The 12,986-nt window shown below is 37.5% G+C and overlaps 2 protein-coding genes across 3 annotated transcripts in view; one reads left to right on the forward strand and one right to left on the reverse strand.

Annotated features, from left to right (window-relative positions):
- Positions 1–12,986, reverse strand: part of fam13b (family with sequence similarity 13 member B) — a gene marked incomplete at its 5' end in the record, with an annotated part of 93,152 nt that overhangs the window by 75,474 nt on the left and 4,692 nt on the right. The gene's annotated exons all lie outside the window — the stretch shown is intronic.
- Positions 7,388–12,986, forward strand: part of LOC138743332 (thymosin beta-12-like) — a 30,765-nt gene continuing 25,166 nt past the window's right edge. For both annotated transcript variants that reach the window (XM_069898517.1, XM_069898521.1), the window contains exon 1: positions 7,388–7,571. The gene's annotated coding sequence lies outside the window, so the exon portion shown is untranslated. The remainder of the gene's footprint in view (positions 7,572–12,986) is intronic.

Raw genomic sequence — 12,986 nt, forward strand, 5'->3', positions numbered from 1 at the left:
TAAATCATCCGATAAAACAGAAACATGTTTTAGATTACATTAAGAAGTTCAAAGTAGATACTGCATTTTTGCAAGAAACTCATTTGACAGAAAAAGAACATTTGAAGTTGAAAAGTGATTGGGTAGGACACGTAATTGCTTCTTTTTATAATTCTAAAGCTAGAGGGGTTGCGATATTGGTAAATAAAAAGGTTTTGTTCAGTTTGGATTTTTTTTTACTGCCAATGCAGGGAGAGTTTTGGGAGTCAATTGTAAGATTTTTTCTGAATGTTGGACATTAATGAATCTATACGCACCAAATGAAGATGATGAAACATTTATTTCTGATGTATTTTTAAATTTGAATCAGTCAACTGAGAATGTATTGGTAGGAGGAGATTTTAATGGTTTGGATCCTTTTTTGGATAAATCCCCAAAAACTGTAAAAAGAACAAAAATAGCAAAAAGATTACTTGAGATGATGAAAGATTTGAATTTAATGGAAATATGGAGGAGGTGAAATCCAACTGAAAAAGATTTTTCTTTTTACTCAGCTCAACATAATTCTTTTTCTAGAATAGATTTTTTTTATTTCTGCGCAGTTACAGGGGAGATTTAATTATGCAGAGTATAAAAGTAGATTATTGTTGGATCATTCTTTGTTGTTAGTCAAATGTTTAGGTGCTGAAGTAACTGAGACGGTTTATCGTTGGAGATTTAATGAGATGTTATTAAAGAGACCGAAATTTATTAAATATTTAAGGGATCAAATAATTTTTTTATTTACAAATGAATGAAGGTATAGTACAGAGTAAACTTATTTTATGGGATGCTTTAAAAGCCTATTTGAGGGATCAAATTATTAGTTATACAGCAAGGATTAAAAAGCAGTATTTATCAGAAAGTTTAAGTTTGGAAAAGGAAATTGAAAGTTTGGAGAAAAAATTACAGAGAAAATGTACTGAAGATGATAAGTCACAATTGAAATTACATTATAATAATTTACAAACATATACATGTGAAAAAATGATTTTGCAATCTAAACAATGTTATTAAAAATTGGGTGAAAGAGCCCATAAAGTTTTGGCGAGGCAACTTAAAACTGAGCAAGTATCGAGAACAATTAATGCTGTTAAGAGAAATGGTGAGATTACTTATAGACGAGAGGATATAAATGGGGAATTTTTTTAATTTTATAAAAATTTATACACATCAGAGGGTGATCAAGAGATGGATCAAATTGACTCTTTTTTTAGATTAGATTTGCCATTATTGAATGAGCTGGATATGAAAGATTTAGATGCTTTTTTTTTACTGATTTAGAGTTGAAGGAAGCTTTGCATTTGATGTCCAATGGGAAGTCTCCTGGAGAGGATGGATTTATAATAGAGTTTTATAAAGAATTTAATGATTTGTTATTTCTGCTATATAAAGATGTATTGAAACAGGCCACGGAAATTGGTGTATTTCCAGAATCTTCTTCAAAAGCATTGATTACAAATTATCTTCCAATTTCCAGGTTGACATAATACATTTTTTTGCTAAGGCTAGGGCTATCTTAACAAATCTTTTTTGTGCATCCTCCAAATCAATTCCAAATTCTTTGTTTTTTATGTTACTTAGGAGAAAGATCTCTGGATTCTTTGGTATATTGTTTTCTGTTATTTTATTTAATATCTGATTGAGATCATCCCAAAATTTTTCTACTCTCTCACATGTCCAGATTATGTATATAGAAATGAATAAATGTATTCCATTAGAAAAAATAACATATAGTTTAAGAAATAATATTAAAATATTCGAACAAGTATGGGAGCCTTACATTAAATACAATAGCGAAAACCTACCGGGGACAAACATTACCTAAGTTGATGGAAGGAGAAGGAAAGAAAAGAATGGACTCTGTAGAATATCTGGTGTATTTTTGTTGAATGACAACATTGTCTGACTGAATTAATGCAACCTAGATTGTATACCTAAAATGGATGAGAGGTGGGGGGTGGGGGGGTGGCTTGGGAGGAGAGGGGGGGGAGAAAAAGTCACTGTAAATGTGTGAAAAAGAAAAAGTGTATATCATGGCTATTGTGATTTAAGGTGTGAAAAATAAAAATTTTTTTAAAAAAAGCATTGATTACAGTTATACCAAAAAAAATAGGGATCCCTTAAAAGTGGCTTCACACAGACTGATATCATTATTGAATGTTGACTATAAAATTGTGGCTAAGGTTTTAGCTAATAGATTAACAAATTATTTGCCAAAATTGACACATATTGATCAAGTAGGTTTTGTTAGAAGACTACACAAAAGAGTCTGGAAAAACAACCAACTGAAAAACCTCAAAAAGATAAGCGTATACAGAGCCGTTGTCATACCCACACTCCTGTTCGGCTCCGAATCATGGGTCCTCTACCAGCACCACCTACGGCTCCTAGAACGCTTCCAACAGCGTTGTCTCCGCTCCATCCTCAACATCCATTGGAGCGCTTTCATCCCTAACGTCGAAGTACTCGAGATGGCAGAGGTCGACAGCATCGAGTCCACGCTGCTGAAGATCCAGCTGCGCTGGATGGGTCACGTCTCCAGAATGGAGGACCATCGCCTTCCCAAGATCCTGTTATATGGCGAGCTCTCCACTGGTCACCGTGACAGAGGTGCACCAAAGAAAAGGTACAAGGACTGCCTAAAGAAATCTCTTGGTGCCTGCCACATTGACCACCGCCAGTGGGCTGATAACGCCTCAAACCGTGCATCTTGGCGCCTCACAGTTTGGCGGGCAGCAACCTCCTTTGAAGAAGACCGCAGAGCCCACCTCACTGACAAAAGGCAAAGGAGGAAAAACCCAACACCCAACCCCAACCAACCAATTTTCCCCTGCAACCGCTGCAACCGTGTCTGCCTGTCCTGCATCGGACTTGTCAGCCACAAACGAGCCTGCAGCTGTCGTGGACTTTTTACCCCCTCCATAAATCTTCGTCCGCGAAGCCAAGCCAAAGAAGAGATACTCAGCAGATAATTAATGAAATCAATTTAACAATATTAACGCAGCAAAACAGCAACTTTATCAACCAATGATAGTATCTTTGGATGCTGAAAAAGCATTTGATCGAGTTGAATGGAAATTTTTGTTTAAAGTATTAGAAAGATTTAATTTTGGTCTGTTATTTAGAGGTTGGGTTAAAGCTTTGTATGCTGGACCTATAGCAAGAGTAATGATGGTCAGATCTCAAATTCTTTTAATTTATCTCATTCTACAAGACAGGGTTGTCCTCTTTCTCCTCCTTTGTTTGCTTTGGTAATAGAACCTTTGGCTGAAGCTGTTCAGCAGGATTTTAATATTAAAGGAATTACAGTGAGAGGAAATGAATATAAGATTAGTTTGTTTGCAGATGAGGTTTTGATAGATTTAACAATCCCAAAAAGTTCATTGAAGTCATTACAAGATTTACTGAATCAATATGGTAGGTTATCAGGATATAAAGTTAATTGGGAAAAGAGCGAGATTTTACCAATGGCTGATGAAGATTATACAGATTATAGGCAAATTACTAAATTTAGATGGTCCAGTAAAATTAAATATTTAGGAGTAGTTGTAAACAAAGAATATCAGGACTTATATAATTTAAATTATGTACCTTTAATGAATAAAATTAAAATTGATTTAAATAAGTGGAAAGATTTACCATTGACTTTAATTGGAAGGGTTAATTGTATAAAGATGAATTTATACCCTCGAATACAATATCTTTTTCAATCAATACCATGTAATACCAAAACTTTTTTAAAGGAAATAAATAAAGTAATTAGGTTATTTTTATAGAAAGGTAAATTGTCAAGAGTTTCTATTCAAAAAATCTTGAATTTTTGAATTCAAGAGTTATTTTTAATAACTTGGCACTATGAGTTAGGTGGTTTACAGTTACCTTGTTTTCAGAATTATTCTGAAGCAGGACAGTTGAAGTTTATTAATAGGTTATTTGATATTGAACAAGGCCCTAGATGGGAAAAAATAGAGATGGATCAGATTTCTGAAAATAATATTACTTTTTTATTTATAAATGAAACCCTTTATTATTACAAACATTTAAGTTACCTGTTTTACAACATATAATGAATGTTTGGTACAATCGAAATTTACTTATAGGTTCTAAAGGGATAATATCTATAAAGTCACCATTATATCAAAATAAATAAATTCCTTTTTCTTTTTATAACCCTTATTTAAAGATTGGGAGACTAGAGGAATAGTTAATATATTGGATTGTTTTGAGGCAGGGAAATTTTGTTTGTTTGAAAGATTATAGGAGAGATATGGTATTTTGTCAAATTCTTTGCTCATTATCAGCTTCATAATTTTTTGAAGAAGAATTATAAGCAGAATTAATTTTACCAGGTCAAACAAAATTTGAGTTATTAATTGCGGATAAAGTTTAAAAGGGTTTTATTTCAGTTATGTATAGGTTGTTACAGGAGAAGATAGAAAAGGTAGATATGAATAAGGCTAAAGAGAAATGGGAAAATGGTTTAGACATTGTTTTGACATGGGAAGAATGGTCAAAAATATGTGTGGAGAATGTTACAAAGTTAATTAATGTTTGGTATAATATGGTTAATTATAATTTTTTACATCAATTATATTTGACGCCTGAGAAATTGAAGAGATGGATTTACTTTAACGGATTTGTGTTTTAGATGTGAGAGCAGAAAGGTACTTTTATACATTCAGTTTGGTTATGTAAGAAAGTTAAATATTTTTGCGAGAAAGTTATAAAGTTTTTGAGAGATTTGTTCAAAATAGATTTGCAATTGGATCCATTGATGTGTTTAATGGGTTATATTAATGTGCCTTTTACAGAGTTACGAATGATTAAACCGTACTCAGCTTTTGTAAGATTAGGGTTAGCAGTAGCGAGAAAATGTAGAGCTGTTATATGGAAAAATGATGTACAATTGAGTTTGCAAAGATGGCACAATGAACTGCAGTCGTGTTTGTATTTAGAAAAAAACCCATATAATTTACAAAATAATTATTTTTTTTGGTTGATACATGGAGCTTGTATTTAAAATATATATCTATAGAATTTAAGTAAATGGCACACCAAACAGAGAATATTCAATACTCTTCTTTTAAGGCTCCGAAGGGAGAGGGTGAGTTGGGGTTTTTTTTTTAAAGTTTAGTAGGGGGGAGGGGTTGTAGTTTATAGTTTTTGTTTGTTTTTATGTATTTTTTGTATTTGTTTTATTATATTGTATTTTGCAAGTTATTAAATAAAGTTTTCCAAAAATAAAACCAGCATGGTAACAGACCCTTTCAGCCAACGAGCCTATGCCACCCCATTAATCTAAAACCCCCGGTACATTTTGAAGGGTGGAATGAAACTGGAGTACCCAGAGAAAACCCATAAAGTCACAGGAAGAATGTATAAACTCATTATAGGCTGGATGGAATTCCCAATCCCAAGTGCTGTAACAGAAATGCACTAATCGCTGTGATAACTGTGCTAAATGTGTTGAATGGTAACTCATCCCTTCATGCAGAAACCCGACTTAGCAATTTTTCAGTAATCTTACTGGATAAAATTGTCCATTATAAATGCACCACCTCCTCAATTATCTGGCATGACATGAAGCTTCATTTTCAAACACAGCATCAAAATTGATGGATGATATTCTGGTCAATGGTGCCTTGGTATGTTCCAACATGTTAAAAATAATAGATAGTCATTAGAATGTGCTATACTCTGTTTGCTCACCTAACATGTCCACAGGTATGGTTCTCCTCTCAGAGATGACATGTCAAGGAGTCAGAGGCAGTACAGGAAAAAATAAGCACAAATATCAAAAGCACAAGTGGGTAGAAATCAGTGTGGAATAAGAATATAATCTTTTCACATATCAAAAGATTTTGGAGATTGACATAAACAAAACATTGCCTTGTTGAGCACAGAGGTCTGGATACATATTTAACTTGTAAGGGGAACATTGAGGTGCCAAACAAATTCAATCTCAAGGGACATGACTGCCAAAAACAAAAATCCTAAAGAATTAACAGGACAATTAATTAAACTGAAAAAAATATAGATTTTATGGAAAATAAGCTACCCAAAGCTTCTTTCATAATTTGCAGAAAGAATCCAAAGTAGTCTTGCAGGGATGCTACAAAATTAGCTAATTGCCAATTCATCTCAGACTTTTTTAGTACAGTATGAATAAAATTGTACTGTACTGAAACTATAAAGATTAAAAATTATGGCTGTTTGGCCCTGTGTACTGCATTTAGAAACTACAATTTTACTGCTGGTAGTGGGCATGATGGTTGAATGCTCAGATAGTAACATTTTTGCACCTTGCAACAAACACAAGGATTTGGAAGGGGGAAAAATGGTTGTTATTTTGACAAATAATAGCCCATTTATTAAAATGTAAAGGAATATATTAATAAAAATGTTTAAAAGGGGGAATAAAATTAGGTAGTTTAGGTAACTTTTCACAAACAAACATCACACTTCAGAAGCAGAGGCAAAAAGAAAGCGAGGAAGATAAAAGCTCCAGCAGTCAGTGAAAGACTGGCAAGTGAAAAGCCTGCTAAAGACCCCATTTCAAGAAGAGTTTGGAGTTCTGAATTCATCTTATTTGAAATCTCTGTAGTGGCTGGTTATTGCATTTTTCCTGAAATAGGGGAAAAGAAGAACTCTACTGTGGTAACCTGGAAGAAGGCACATTTCTTCAGAAAGACACCAGTTGCTGATTGAAGGGAATCAGTTTGTGTGTCCAACAAACCACTCTCTGCACCTACCAAAGATCTTCCTATGGAGTCCTTCATATTGTTTATTGCTTTTTGCCTACATTAGGTGCTGTAGATGTCCCTCATGGTAGGAAGAGAGCCCCCAATTATCTTTTCCACTGACTTCACTATCCTCTGCAGGGTCTTGGACTCCGATGAGGAACAGTTTCAAACCAGGCTGTGATGCAGTTGCACAGGACACTCTCAATACATCATCTGTAGAATGTACTGAGGATGGAGGGTGGGAGATGAACTTTCTTCAGGCTTCGCAAGAAGTAGAGGTGCTGCTGGGCTTTCTTGACCATGGAGCTGGTGTTAAGCAACCAGATGAGATTCTCTACCAAGTGCACTCCAAGGAACTTGAACTCTTGACAACCTCAACGGTCGAGCCATCAATGGTTAGCAGAACGTGCCCCCCTCCCCCCCAACCCAGGCCCACCTGCCTGAAGTCAACAACCATCTTTTTTGTTTAACACTCAGATAGACTGGCTAAACTGGCTCTGCACCAGTCTGTTAGTGACTGCACCTCATCTCTGTATGCTGACTCCTCATTCTTACTAATAAGGCCTGCCACAGTCATGTCATAAGCAAACTTGATGATGTAGTTTGAGCTTTGTTTAGCTGCAGTTGTGGGTCACCAGAGTGAACAGCAGTGGACTAAGCACGCAGGCCCCCTGTGCTCAGAGTGATGGTCTTGGAAGTGCTGTTTCCGATCCGGACTGCTTGAAGTCTCCAACAGGAAGTCAAGAACAAAACTGCAGAGGAAGGTGCTTAGACACAGCAGGCTCAACTTCCTTATCAGGTTCTGAGGTATGATTGTATTGAATGCCATAGTCGATAAACAGCAGTCAAACATACAAGCCCTTATTTTCCATTTGGGTCATGGCTAGATGGAGGGCAGTGGCAATGGCATCACCCGTAGAGCAGTTGGATCTGTATGCAAACTGCAGGGAGTCCAGTGACGGGGGCAACAGGAGCTTGATGTTCCCCATGGCAAGCCGCTTAAAGTACTTTGTGATGATGCAGAAAGATACTGAATGGAATTGTATACAGCCATCTTAATGAGCTCAATGTCCTATTGCAAAGACAAGGACCACCACAGACACAATGAGCTAAAGATCATTTTCTAAGCTATACCATACTCTGGGGCTCCATAACTAAGTTGCCCAGACTTTATAATAAGCAATTAATTCCAGTCATTCTGTATTTCTATGCAAGTTTGAACATTGCTGCTGAAGTAAGCACTGAAACTTCTTGACTACCTCAGAATAGAGTCTAAAATACAAATATGCTCAGAAAATATCTGTGGTAGGCAAGAAAGAGAATATTTTGCTGCTGCTGTTGACAGAAATTTCAGAAAAGATTAGATTTAGCTGATAAAGTCTGGGCAACTTAGTTATGGAGCCCCAGAGTATGATATAGCTTAGAAAAGGATGAAATAAGCTATAAACCCAAACAAAAGTGGGAAAAAGATTTAAACATAAAGATTAAAAAATGAAACATGGGAAAACTTATGCTCTGAAACTATGAAAAACATAATAAACACAAGGTTACGTATGATACAGTATAATTGGTTACACAGGTTATATATCACACCCCAAAAGTTAAAAAAATGGGATCCAACATTGTCAGATAGATGTTTTTGCTGTAAGAAGGAAATAGGAACAACAGTACATCCAATTTGGGCATGTGAGAAAGTGAAAAAGTTTTGGGAAGATCTAAATCAGGTATTAAATAAAATCACAAAAAGCAACATACCAAAAAATCCAGAGATCTTTCTCCTAAGTAATATAAGTAGTAAAGAATAAGGCCTCAAACTGGATGAAGCGCAAAAAAGATTTATGATGACAGCCTTAGCTGTAGCAAAAAAATGTATAATGTCAACTTGGAAATCAGAAGAGAGCCTGAAAATACAGCAATGGTACATGGAAATGAATAAATGTATTCCACTGGAAAAAAATAACATATAATTTAAAAAATAAAGTCACATTATTTGAACATATTTGGGAACCGTACTTGGACCTCGGACCTCCACCCCCTAAAATGATAAGAAGACAAAATGACTTGATCCAGTGGGTAAAAGTAGATGAAGCAATTTTCTTGTTTATTTTCATTGTGTGATGACATTGTTTAATGCTTTAATTGTATTGTATATGTTGAATGTTTAATGGGTTTGGAGGGGGGTGAAAAGGGGGAAGGGAAGGTAGGGGGAAAAAAGGGGAGAAAATGCCACTGTGTATATTTAAGAGGGAAATGTTTGTATGTATTTTGATTGATATGGTTCACAGTGTGAAAAATGTTTAAAAATTTAAAAAAGAATGTTAGTTTCATCTCACCCCTGAATACCAAAATTCTCAATTTGAGACTGCAACTCCTAAACTTTAGACACCCAAACAAATGGAGATATTGCTCTTGCATCAACTCTGTCAAGCTCCAAGAACTTTGCATTTTGATCATACTTTTACACTCTTTCAGATCAGTCTTTATAACCCTTATTAGTAGGGTACACCATCATCACCCACCACCACTCCAGGAATTAATTGTGTTACATTTATCACTCTTCCTCCATCACAAACATACACTGCAATGGATCTCAAATCTTATAGAAATCATACTTTTCCCAAAAATAAACAATTTTCAACAGATTTACAAAAGGAAAATACAAATCCTATTAAATCCTTAGTGTTGTATCACTACATTTCAAATTTCAAAGTTCCTTTTGTCACATAATAGTACAAAAATGTAATATACATGATCAACGTTTGCTTGTCGTGAGACAAAGAGTTGCCATGAACAATATGAGAAAGAGAAGCACAAGAGGGTCCCTTTAGAGACATTGTGTCCATGGATTCACCTCCAGCTCTTCCACAGCCTCTGCAGATGCACAGACTCCTGTTTAAAACATTGGCATCCCAATCAGGCAGCTTTCAGTGCTAGAGGCCCTTCGGGATCCCTTTTCCATCACTGTATTTTATTACATTCATTCTTTATTTAGCACTATTGTCAGCACTGAGGCACCTTGTAGTTACACCCCTTCTTTTGTTTGAGGGCCTTCCCCTCAGTTTTAGTTCCCTTAATGCCCAGTTTCAGAAGGACTCTAGATCAGCCATTCTCAATCTTTTTATGGCTATGGTCCACTTAGGACCCTGCTCAAAGTTTATGGGCAGTTAAGTTCAGATGGTTTCTTCTGTACTGCTCTCCTATCAACTACATGAAAAACATAAAATATACATTTTATGATTTCAGACAGTGGGCTCCCCCCTTTAAATGTGTTGTGGCCCCAGGGGACTGTATGGCCCACATTGAGAATAGATGTTCTAGATCAGTGGTTTTCAAAATGCCCCCCCCAAACTCACATTCTACCTTAAGCAATCCTTATGCCATAAGTGCTCTGTGATCAGTAAGAGATTGCTTAAGGTGGAATGTGAGTGGGAAGGGAAGGTTGAGAATCACTCCTCTAGACCGACCCAATGGTTATTGAAATATTTTGCTTGAGAAAAAAATGTCATTTGCCCATTTCCTTTGGAGTTACGAATGTGCACATAATGTGTCAATTAGGTACGATTAAAACAGTTGTTTTCAAACTTTTTCTTCCCACTCGCCTACCACCTTAAGCAATCCTTTACTAATCACAGAGCACTTATGGCATAGGGATTGCTTAAGGTGGAATGTGAGTTTACGGGGGCAGTTTGAAAACCACAACACCCTTGTGTTGGCTGCACCAAGGTTCAATGCATCTCTCAGCGCATACTCCTGCAGCCTGGAATGTGCCAGTCGGCAGCATTCCCTCACTAACATCTTGGTTTGCCAAGGCCAAGAAGGTTTGAGCAGACCAAAGAGCAGCTTTCATAGAATTAATAAACTTCCAGCAGCTCTGGATAACTGTCGTTGTGTGTATCCCAGAGAACAGCTCACAAATCAAAGTCCTTTGTCACACTGTTTTTTAGATATAAATTGTGACAAGAATTCTTGCATCCTTCTTCACACACTCTAAGGAAATCCACATCCTACAAAGAGGTAGGTGACTGTCTCCACAGTCACCTTGGAGACAACGTGCATTGTGGGTGATATTTCTATTATAAAGGAAGAATTTGTCTTCTCTCAGCCAGCCAGGCTAAGTCCTGGTGCTTATTAGAGAGCTCTAGCAATGAAGCGTTCTGCCAGATGACCTGGAGAGTCTACTCAGGAAAACACCCCACAGTCAAGTCCTTGACTCTCAGTGTCTGCAGGATGATCCGTGCTGATCACTGTCTGATAGACTTGTAGTCAAAGGTGTTTTTTTGGAAAAAATCTTTTCCATGAAAGAGAGGTAGTGTGGAAATGTCCAGCTGACTGGGATATTGTGCAGTAATGAGGCCAGACCCATTCTTCGCAGTATCTGAGAACTTCAGCACATAACCCTTGTATTTTGGTTCCCCACACAGACTGATGCAGCCACACATGAATTTGATCATCAGGATGAAGGCCACATTTAGTATGCCCTTGCCCCTGATGTCTGATCACTTGTACATAGTTACCATTTGGACCCTTATAAACCAAGAAACTGCTCTCTGGTGACCACCAAGGCAGAGGTGCAGAGAATGAGCCACACCTGCGCCACATGCAGCAATACTGAGAGCATTTTGCACTTGATGATCAGGTTCTTCCCTGTTATTGAGAGGGAGCACCATTCCCCATAACCAACTTCTGGTGGATCTTTGCTATCAGTCCAACCATTTTTTTTTCTACACGCTTTGGCCTCTCCAAACCAGATCCACAGCACTTTCATGTGGTCAGATCTTAATGACAAGGGAAAGGCAGACTGATCAGATCAGTTAATGAACAGTATTGCCTCAGTCTTCTTCCTGCTATGGACAGATGCTGATCAGTCTGCAGACCAATCATGTGCCTGAATAGAAGGCAGCAACATCATCAATTTTCAGGGAGGCTTTGACCAGAATCCCTCCACTATCTGGCAACATCACCCAACCCCCTAATACCCCAATCCTTCCCAATGGATTCTGCAAAGGCCTCTAAGCAGAACACAAGACAGGAGAACAGGCAATGACCTTGGACAGGATTTTGTAGTCAACATTTAACAATGATATGAGTCTCCAATTCCTGATACCCTCCTTCTTCCCACTCCTTTTAAAGAGGAGGGTGATGATGCCCTTCCTCATGGAGTCTGATATACTGCCTGCCAGCAGCATAGGGTTGTACATTCCAGAAGATCCTGATCCCCCCAGTCCCACAGAGCCGTGTACAACTTAGTGGGTAAGCTATCGCTTCTAGGAATTTACTTAACCAAAAGGAACAAATGGAGTTTGTCAGCTCTCCCAGGGTCCTTGGCTGGTCCAGACTCTCCCGCTTGAAATCATCTAAGACTTCAGTGATAGAAGACAGGAAGTTCTGCGAGGCTGTGCTGCCTGTGGCCTTCGTGTCATGCAGTCCATATTTAAGGATCTACTAATTCTCAATATGTCAGTCTGCAAGACTGTGACTCAGTCATCCTCTTCCTTTAGGCTATGGATCACCTTCAGTGAATCTTTTGGAAGGAGGGTGACCATGTCTCATCCTGCTCCACTGTGCAGACTCCAGATCAGAAGATGATCCTAAAAGACTATTTCCTCCAAATTCCTCTTAAATCCACTCCACTCAACTGCCTAAAGAGGTCAGTCTGGATTTGGTGTAATTCCCTTTGGTTCCTGATAATCTGCCATTCTTCCTCCACATTCTCTTCTCCATCGACATTGCATCTTCAGGAAGGACCTCCAGCCTCATGACTGGGGACTGGAGGTTGGAACTGCACATGTTTGGCACCTCCTTACTCCTCTGACCTCTATCTGTACTGGGGTCTCTGCCGTAGTTGTATGTTGACCTCACTTTGATGTTGACTGTTTACCCTTGTATTGCCTGTGCGTGGGTGGTGACACGTTTTGGACAGGCTTTGAAGAGATGTGCTTCTCCACACAAGTTGCAGCATTTGCTCTCTGCACAGTCCTTGGTCTGGTGGCCTTCTTGCATACAGTACATAACTAGCACAGAAAAGGCCATTTGCTTGCTTTTCTTAAAGCAATTATAGAGTTGTATTTGTCACGGTTTTTCTTGTGACCATGTCTGAATTTGTTAAAGTCAAATCATGTTTAACTAACCCAATTTGTCATTTTAATGAGCTAACAAATAGTGCTCATGTGGAAAATGTAATAGATGTCATAGTATTTGAATTTTCAAAAACAGTAGGAAATA

Source organism: Narcine bancroftii, chromosome 9, assembly GCF_036971445.1.
Source record: "Narcine bancroftii isolate sNarBan1 chromosome 9, sNarBan1.hap1, whole genome shotgun sequence".
Lineage (NCBI taxonomy): Eukaryota > Metazoa > Chordata > Chondrichthyes > Torpediniformes > Narcinidae > Narcine > Narcine bancroftii.